Here is a 10,431-nt window from a genome sequence, read left to right as displayed (position 1 = left end):
TGTGTGACCTTGGGCAAACTACTTACGGAACCTGTTTTCTCATCTGTAAAATGGGGCTATCACAGTACCTACCTCAAGGCTTTTTTGTTTGAAGGGGAAAAAGACACAACTTAGCTTGATGCATGCTGTGTGCCCTCACAACACTGTAGCTTGTGTTATTGTTAACTCAAATAAATTTGCAGGTATATTGCAAATCAATGATTGATTTGCCTTATGGGATCAGATAAAATCCCTATTAATCCATTCCGTGGTATGAGCTACAGAAAGGTGCTATTGGATGTGGTTTGAGTCTGACACTTTTTTTTTCTGGACTCTGAACCTCCTGAACCTCACATGAGCTAGGGCAGTGAGGGCTAAAACTGCCAGCAAAGCAGACAGACAGCTAAGTTGGAGGAGCGGCTGGCTGGGAGGGGACCCCGCAGACGGAGGAGCAAAGGCAGGAGCATCCGGGCCTCAAGTGGTGGGTGCTGGAAGCTCCCAGTCTCCGGATCTCCAGAGGGACATTTCAGGGCTTCACTCTGCCACCAGCTCGGCATCAAGCTTTTTGCTGAAGGGGACGGGGTCTCTCCTGGGTCCTGGACCCGAATGCCACCCTCATATATTCTCAGTTCACAGATTAGGAAAGTAAGACCCAGAGCATTTAAGAAACAAGCCTAAGGCCACACGTGCCCTGTAATTAGATGATGTTGAAGACCCCTCCAGCTCTGAATTTATGATCCACTTGAATATTATTTGATCTTTCAAATAACAACAATCACAGGGACACCTGGGTGGCTCAGTCTGTTAAGTGTCCGACTTCGGCTCAGGTCATGATCTCACGGCTCACGGGTTCAAGCCCCAGGTTGGGCTCTGTGCTGACAGCTCAGAGCCTGGAGCCTGCTTCAGACTCTGTGTCTCCCTCTCTCTCTGCCCCCCCTACTCGCACTCTGTCTCTCTCTCAAAAATAAACATTAAAAAAAACTTTTTAAATAACAATCACAAGGCCTCCAGGTCCTAGAACTGACACTTCAAATACATGACAATCTGTAGTGGACATAACTTTATTATTTATTTTTAACATCCTTTTAAATTTTAATAGCATAATATATTTTAATATTAGTATTGATTAATATTCATTTAGTGTATTTATACATATATTAATATATTTAGTACATTATTATATATACATTTATACTTAATTATACATACATAAATGTATACCTATACAAATATATGTCATTAATATATACAAATATATATAAGTAAAATAGAAAATTTTATTAGTAAATTAAAATGTTTGCCATACTTGAGACCAATTCAAGGATTCTCTTCCTGGACCCACATCTCTAAGATTCACTGAGGCATGCAGGCATTGCAACTTTAGGGGAGGGATTTCCAGAACATCATTAATGGCTCCAATCTGTGGTTCAGATGTCAATAACCAGCTCCCTGCCCCTGCCCCGCTATATTAAGCTTGAGGCAAAAGGATTCAAATATTCTTGTGTTGCCATATATGCCCATAGCTTCTTCAAGACCTGAAAAATATGAGTGTGAGCCCAGGAATCTCTGCAAAGAACCAGAGGCTGACTTGGGAGGAGGGCTTGGTAGGAAGGTGGGGACTTGTAAAAATAGCAAGCACGGGGGAGGGGGGACCAGGTGGCTCAGTCAGTGAAGCATCTGGCTTTGACTCAGGTGGTGATCTCGAGGTTCTTGAGCTTGAGCCCCGCCTCAGGCTCTGTGCTGTTGACCTGGAGCCCGTTTCTGATCCTGTCTCCCTCTCTCTGCCCCTCCCCCACTCACGCACATGCATGTACTCTGTCTCTCTCTCTCAAAAATAAACATTTTAAAAAAGCAAGCACAGACACAAAAAACTTATTAACTTATAACATAAATTAACTTTTAATAACCTGCATTAAAGGCACAAAAGCTAAGGGCCTTTCAGAAGAGATGATCTAGCCTGAGGGATTTGCCTTCGCCTCAAACTTTCCTTCTCTCTCTTGCTTGGAGCCAAATCTTTTGGCTAAATTTCTGCCCAGCAATACATCTCTCAAGGAACCTGTGTCCCTCAAGATATTTTGTGCCACGAATTGGCACGCTGATACAGGTGCATATGTACAACCCATCCACCAGCCCAGGCTTGCTGGCATCTCACCCTGGATGACAGCCCACCTCTCAGAATGATGAGAACATCTTTCAAGAAACAGTCTCTGTCCCTGGAACATATGGAAGCAAAACCCGGGGTGTATGGGTCCACAGTTGTGTTCTTTCTCAAATTCATTCCCTTTTCTCTGTCCCCACTGCCACCGTCCTAGGTTATGGCCGGGGTATAATAGCTCCGGACTTCCTTTCTAGTCTCCCCGACCCCACGCTTCTCTGAGCCCCCTCCCAACCCATCTTACAGACCATGTCAAACTTCGGAAACATGAGCGGTGGTGACGAGTTCATGCTGGTGGCATGACATGCCGTGTTGTGGCATGACATATGAAGTGGCATGATGTGGTGTAGCGTGGCATTGAGATGCAGATGACAGTCTTAACTCAGCCGCTCACCCTAGGCCCTGTAAATCTGTTGCCATCACAGTGCCTCAGTTTCTCCTTCTGAAAAACAAACCCTTCTAAAGCTCATGTGAAAGTCTCCTTCCTTCTCCAGCATCGTGACATTTATCCAAGACAACCTAGGTTGTCACCCTTGCAACTGGGTCATTCAAAAAGTGGCAGAAACTCTTCACATTCAAAGAGGACCAATGTGAGATCCTTATTAGATTATTTCTGATAATTTGAAAGACTCAAGCCATTCTTGGCAATTAATGCGAGCACAGAAATGTCTGATGTTCATTTTGTGACTGAATTATATAGTTACTCAAGATTTTCCCCTGTGGGGAAGATTAATTAAACATAGAAAATGCTACAGGCAGATCAAGGAGGATGATCTTGTAATCATCCAAATGAGAAGAGATGGGGGCTTTAACTAGGCCACCAGGAGTGGAAAGGAGGCAGAGAAGTTGATGGATCTTCAAAGTCAAAATGATAAGATTTAGTCATTGTTTGAAGCTGAGCAGTGAAGAAAGAGAGGACCCAGGGAAGAATGAGACAGGAATTGAAGAGATGAGGCTCTCTTTGGGGAGGGAATGGAGTTCTGTCTTAGCAAGCTGGGGTTGAGGTGCTGTGAATCATCCCACGGAAATGCACAGTGGACCATAGGGATTTGTCTGGAGACAGGCCAAGCCAGCTGGAATTGTAGCTTTTGATAGGGACTCTCAGGTGTAAAATCTGTATGGGGTGAGCATGGCTTTTGCCACCCTGTTAGTCCTCCAGCAATCACTGCCCAGCTTTTGTATTTGTGGTTTTCTAGTCAGTACCGTGTTCTGGAAGTCCATGCAGCCCCTTAGCTCCCAGCTTCCCCTTCAGTCCCCAAGCCACCGCCCTGTGCCCCTGTCCCCCTCCTCCAGCCAGGACCATTTCAGCTCCTGTCTTCAAGTTCCAAACCCTCTGACTTAGGTGGCAAGGAACATATGTATGTTAGTTTATTGTTTTTCTTTTGCATGACCCACCACTAAATGCTCTTCAAGTAAAATTCTACCCAATATCTATAATCCTGCAGCAGAACCAGACAGCTTACAAGCCCTGATATTTCCCACAAGGTTACTGTTGTTCTTTAAAAAAAATTTTTTTTTAAACAGAAAGAAATTCAGGGCCAGTTCTCCTCCTGGTTCTACCATCCTGCCTCTCCTCCATATCAACCAACACTAATGGCTCTGGTGTTCAGAGTGAACTGTGCACTTGGGTCAGTGTGTGTGAGGGTATTCCTTCTTGAAATGAAAGCCCTCGTCATTTTGAGGTAAAATGTCCTTCCAGACAGAGCTCTATGACTTTCTGAAAGAGGGCATTTATAGAACCTCAAATAGATGAATCGTTTTCTTTCAAGCAGGGAAATGTATTTTACTCTTCTTGCTTCAACTGGGATTGGGCCCATTCATTTTACTTTTTTATGCTCTCCTGTTTTATTTAGAAATGATCTATTCATCCCAACCCAATTGAAGAAATATAGATAACAGGGGGAAAAATGGTCATATTATTCACATGAGGAGTATAGATGTTCTCACTGAATATTTTCATAGCTCCATTTAATTTGGGCTGTATAAACCTGGCCTACAAAATTCTCTTTTCTTTGTTACACTCGAAGAAGGCAGCCTAATCCCTGGAGGGAGTGAGACCCAGATTCTAATTGCAGCTGCTCCCATGACCCTCGGACAAGTTGTTGAGCTTTGAGGATAATAGAATCTATTTTTTTCAAGGTATTGAAGGACTCAATGAGATGGTGAGCATCTGACACCTATGATGTTACATGGTAAATATTATCACATGTATCAAGTCATATTTTGCACGAAATCATTTTGCCTCTCTAGAACCATTGACGTATGCCGCTCTGTTAACCTAATGGAGAGAACGCTGTTTCACACCTGTGTTCTCAGTTCAGCCCCACTCATATTGGAAATTACAGGATGCTTTTCAACAATAATAAAATAAAAACATTGTTGGTGTGAGAGTTCTTGATGCTGCCCCCAAAAAAGGCGCTTCATTAAAAATTGAGTTCTTGGGGCACCTGGGTGCTCAGTCAGTTAAGTGTCCAACTTAGTTCAGGTCATGATCTTGCGGTTCAGGAGTTCAAGCCCCACATCGTACTCTGTGATGACAGCTCAGAGCCCGGAGCCTGCTTCTGTGTCCCCCTCTCTCTTTCTGCCCCTCCTACATTTGTGTGTGCATGCTCTTTCCCTCCCTCAAATATAAATAAATTCTTTAAAAAATCTTTTAAAAATAAAATTCTTTTGTACATAACTATTTTTTATCATCCTATTGGCATTTACCTATTTCTGTGGTAACTGTCCTTACAAGGGCAAAGCAATGAAAAGTTGCAGAAGGCCCCTGCCATTTTGCTTCTAGAAGTTCTCTCTCTTGGGCTCCCTTCACTGTGATGTTTAGTAGAGTCTTTGGTAAGAGATTTCACCACAGACTCCAAGATCTGGCTTCTTGGTGCCAGGTGCACCAGAAATTCTTCTCAGACTCAGACTCAGACACTGGATTCTGCGGGAGTCTCTGGTAGAAGCATAGTATAACATTTGGGGGTTGAGTGGGCTCAGTGCTCTTCCGTGACCTCAGCCCTCAGATGAGGTAGAGATTGACCCACAGGGAAGTCCACACCAAGCAAGCCTGTAGAACAGGACACACACTCCTACCTCCTGTCCCTTCCCATTGTTTCCAGCCTCAGTGGGCTCTTTCTCCTCCCCATACATGTGAGGTTTCACCTTGAGCCACCTCTCACCAGCCCACCCAAACTTTCTTTCTTTTTTAAAAAAATTATTAAATGTTTATTTATTTTCAAAAGAGAGACAGAGCATGACTGGAGGAGGGGCAGAGAGAGAGGGAAACACAGAATCCAAAGCAGGTTCCAGGCTCTGAGCTTTCCGCACAGAGCCCAATGCGAGGCTCAAACTCACAAACCATGAAATCATGACCTGAGCTGAAGTTGGACACGTAAGTGACTGACCACCTAGGTACCCTCAAAAGTACTTTCAAGAGAACGCCAGGAAGGCCTTTTGTTACAGGTTGCAAAACATTGATTTGGACTGATTTGTATGTATGAAATGTTTCTCTCCCTCAGGATATTTGCATGATGTGGGGGACCGGGCCCCTGTTCCAATTTAAACAGAAAAGTGACCTAATTATCAAATGGATTCTCCTAATCAGTTGATTAGATCCCTGATTTCCATTTATTAACCCAGCATATGTCTTTAGTAAAGTTATTCAAACTCTTTTAGAACCTGTTTATATCTTTAGAAATCTCTTGAGCTACATAGTTGCAGGTGGAGAGTAAGAAAGACAGATATTTCAGGGGGTACCTCTTTTCCTGGAAACTCCTCTGTCCAGCAACATGACTCTCGGAAACAGTCGAGGACCAAGAGTCAAGCAGAAAACAGTGTTAATAGTAACTGTAAACTCTTTGTCAGAATAACCATGCGCATCACCTACAGGAGAGAGAACACCCTTACACTTTCGCCCAGATCCAGCCAGATTGTCTTTCCGGTTGCCAAAGCCACCGAGGACTACAAACAACACGCAAGAAGGGGTAGAGTTGTTTCTGGAAACAGGCTCAGTGACAGAGGAGGGAAATGGCGTTATTAGCCCGAGGAAGACACAGAAGCACACCACTCGGCAGGCACAGCCCTTGGGGCCTGCGGGGGATGGAGTTCATGTTCAGTAGCCGGGAGGTCAACACCAGCTCTGAGCCCCAGGTCTGGGTCAGCAGGGGGAGAGGCAGGAAAGGAGTCCTAGGCAGGGGCCACAGGGGAGGCAGGTGACACTACAGACTGCAGCTACAGGCATACGAGACAGCGCACCGCACCCAGGAATCCCCCAGAAGGACACGCAGGCCCTGTCGGTCTAGGAGACAAGAGTTTGGGGCAGAGCTGTGCTCCGTTGGGAGGCTGACAAGAGCAGAGGGAGTGCCCAGACTGGAAGAAAGACACCTTGCAGGCCTTAGGGGAGGAACTGAAACAAGAGAGAATGTGATCATGACCCTGTTAGCAGGGCTTGGAGGAGGGCACAAATCCTAATGGCTTCGAGTTCTGCAAGGGCTGAGTGCCCCAAACTGAGACATCCTTACGTCCCTGGAGAGGACAGGACCTGGGACAGACAACCAGGCCAGGCACACTGCACTAATTGGAGTCATCAAAAAAGAGAAATACCATTAAGTTTTGGAAGGCATGAAAAATGTACTGGCAAGAAAAGGTATGGATTATAGATAACGCAGTAAGAAAAAAAAGTGAATAAAGAATGACCTTCACCCCAGAAGCACCTATATTATGCTCCTATTATTGTTAATATGTGCATCACCAGGGAGAAGTTGAGGCAGACAGACTTCCAGATGTTGGCGCCGTTATCTCTGGGATTGGAGTGGTTTTAATTGATGTCTTATTGGCTCACTTCTATTTCACAATTTTCTGCAACAAACAGGTGCCTGGAGGATAATAAAAGTGATAAAGGGTAAAAGAAGGTAGAGACATTGGCAATGCATTTTTTAATATTTCCACGTACAAGATTAAAAATGTTTTTTAAAACCCTCAGCCTGAACTCCTGGAGCGCTGCAGTGATTCATGACTCTGGGAACCCCACACAGCTGAGATTTTCCTGTCTTCCTCAGTCTACACCACTGCTAGCAGAAGATTTCTGTACCACCACCTCCTGCAGTATTTTAGCTTACTCTTACAAGAAAGATAATAAGGGATGCCTGAGTGGCTCAGTCAGTTTAGTGTCCGACTTCAGCTCAGGTCATGATCTCATGATTTGTGAGTTCAAGCCCCATGTCAGGCTCTGTGCTGACAGCTCAGAGCCTGGAGCCTGCTTCAGATTCTGTGTCTCCGTCTCTCTCTCTCTACCCCTCCCCCACTCGCACTCTGTCTCAAAAATCAATGAATATTTTTAAAAAAAGATGTTAAATTTCCTTTGACCTGAACAAAGACCTTTAATTAGATCAACCCACAGTGCAAACTCTTCAACATCAAGATCTATGTCTTTGACTTCTTTGGTCTTACCAGTAGAGTACTGAAATCAGCACAGAATTCATAGTGGTCATTCAGAGGTGTTTATCCTTTGACCGAAGCCAAGAAGACTTGCCAGAAGGTGTCCACAGTCCCCAACACACCAGTTATTACAGCGCTACCACCCAAATTCCTGAAGACTAATTGCCATTTCCACCTGTCAAAGCCACAGCGATTTCCACGTCGCTGCTGGGAAAGCGGCACATGCGTGAAGGCATCAGCGCTTTCGGCACCTGTGAGAACTTGCACGATCTCTCGGAATTTCAATTTCTTCATCCACTTGTTGCGTACCTCTCAGCCTCCCCGTTGTATGAGATCTCATGGAAATGCATTTTCAATTTTTCTCTCACCTATTTCTGCAAGAAACAAAATATTTAATTATATCACCTTCTCCTTAAATGTTTAATTTGAATATGATAAATGCCCCCCTCCCACCAGATAAAAGTCTTGAAATACATGATCCATGACAAATCATTCAAACATAAGGGGCTCAAAGATTTTGGATCCAAAGGCTGACTGGATAATTTAAAGCACTGTTCAATTAGAGGTCAAGGAGGAGGGGATAAATCCAAACTGGCCCAAGAGGTTCTCATTTGTTCTGCTAATATCTGGAGAAAGGAATTTTATTGGTTATGGTTCATAAAATAATAGATATTCCGTCCTTAGAAATACTTGCAATTGGTTTGGATCAAATGCTCCCGGGCTTGGACCAGACACCACTGCTGGGCTCTTTTCTTTTGCCAGAGTAGTGAGAGATTGCCATGTTAAAAACCTTTAAATTTTTTTTTAAGTTTTAACAAAGCACACTGCAACTAAATGCATGCTCACACTGGTGACTGAACCTGAAGTCTATGGAAACATAGGGCAACAAACGGATTGCAAATGGAAGGGTCATTTGGAGTCTGCAGTTGTTTTGTGATTCCTTACCAATGTAAAAAAATTTTGCCATGTGTGTTTGCTATAAATTAAAACAACAAATATCCACAGAATGATGCATGCTTTTCAATCCTGAGGCTTGTAAATAGCCTTGTTTCTTTCTGCTTCAGGGCCTTTGCACTTGCTGTCTCTAGTCTGCACAGTTCTGTGTCCAGACAGTTACATAGCTGGCTTCCTTTTGTCTCTAAACTCTTACCTCAAATCCTGTCTTCTTAGCAAGATCTTTTCTGACTGCTCTATTGCAAGTTCCCTACTGAGAGTTCCTCTACCACATTTTCCTGTTTTGCTTTCTCTTTGGCACTTTCCGCTACGTAAAATTATCTTGTCTGTTGCTTACCCGTTTATGCCTGTCTCCCCGCAACCAGACTTTGAGCACCTTGACCTCTGTGTCCATCTTGCTCCTTACTGTACCTAGAACAATGCCAGGCATTCAGTAAATAATACACTGAATGGCTAACTTCACTTACTTTCCCCTTTGTTTTGGCATTTCTTTTTCTGCCCTGTGCACCATATTTAGGCAAGATTCCTACCATATCTTAGCTATATCCCCGCATATCTGGAATGGAAGCAAATTATCTCGGATCAAGGTGATTCAGAACACATTTGGAAACTTTGCATTCTATAACAAATCCCCTTATAAGTAGAGGGATGAATTCGATCAGATAGTAATAGTTGAGCATTTCTGAAGGCCACAATTTAGAAGATGTCACTATTTGTAATATATATTCTGCCTGCTTTCAAAAGTGATCTGAGAGGGCATATTACATCAAAAACATGTAATATGCACAAGCAGAGTTAATAAAACAAACACCCAAATCGATGCAGAATAAAAGGAAAATAAGATACTACATGCCAAGGCTAATATCATTTCTAAAATTGCTCATTAAACTTAACCCAGGACCTCCTTAAGGTGAAGATGTAAATGGAAACCCTGGTCTCTGTAAATCTCAAATCCTCATAGTCAGAAGAGTTGAGTGCATCACAAATGACACTCCGCTCCCCCATGTACTCATTCAGCAAACACGCATTGCCTGCCTGACAAGTCTGTGTGCTCAGGGTCAGGAGTGCACTGAGTGGCTAAGAGTAAGACATGTCTCTGCCCTTAAGTTGCTCATGATCCTGGGAAAAGAGAGGGGGCTCAGACATGGCTGTAATTAATTCTAATCTGATAAAGATTATATTCGAATCACATACAAGGTGATGTGGGGATAACAGAGCAGGGAGCAATTTAGTCTATAGGGACCAGCCTTGGAAGGGAAATCTTGTTGACTCTGGGTTGGGAAGGAGCTCACTAGTGATAGAGAAGTATTCTAATCAGAGGCTCAAAGGTATGAGAGCTTGCTGGGTTCTAGGAACAGCAAATTTTTCAGTGTGGCTGGGGTATTAAAGCCCAGTGATGGGGCACATGGCTGGCTCACACAGGCTGATTCTTCGTTTCTGCTCAGGCCATGATCTCACAGTTTGTGGGTTCAAGCCCCACACTAGACTCTCTGCTGACAGTGTGGAGCCTGCTTGGGATTCTCTCTCTCCCTCTCTCTTTGCCCCTCCCTCATTTATGCTCTCTCTCTCCTCTCTCAAAATAATAAACCTAAAAAAAAGGTCCATTGATGGAGTGCCTGAGTGGCTCAGTCAGTTAAGGTCTGACTTCAGCTCAAGTCATGATCTCACAGTTTGTAAGTTCAAGCCCCACATCAGGCTCTCTGCTGTCAGCACAGAGACCACTTCAGATCTTCTGTCTCTCTCTTGCTCTCTGCCCCTCTCCCACTCTGTGTCTCTCTCAGAAATAAATAAACATTAAAAAAAAAAAAGCCCAGCAAAAATTGTACTATAGCTAATGCTTTTTAGAGCATTTACTGCGAACCTGGATGTTGAACTTCATAGGGATGCCACAAGGTAAATGCTTTCCTTACATCCCATTGACA

General features: G+C 43.8%; 1 protein-coding gene across 1 annotated transcript in view; it reads left to right on the top strand.

The window, feature by feature from the left end:
- Positions 1–10,431, top strand: part of POU6F2 (POU class 6 homeobox 2) — a 118,683-nt gene that overhangs the window by 36,768 nt on the left and 71,484 nt on the right. The gene's annotated exons all lie outside the window — the stretch shown is intronic.

Source organism: Suricata suricatta, chromosome 2 (assembly GCF_006229205.1).
Source record: "Suricata suricatta isolate VVHF042 chromosome 2, meerkat_22Aug2017_6uvM2_HiC, whole genome shotgun sequence".
Taxonomy (NCBI): Eukaryota; Metazoa; Chordata; class Mammalia; order Carnivora; family Herpestidae; genus Suricata; species Suricata suricatta.
This window is presented reverse-complemented; position numbering and strand designations above follow the sequence as displayed.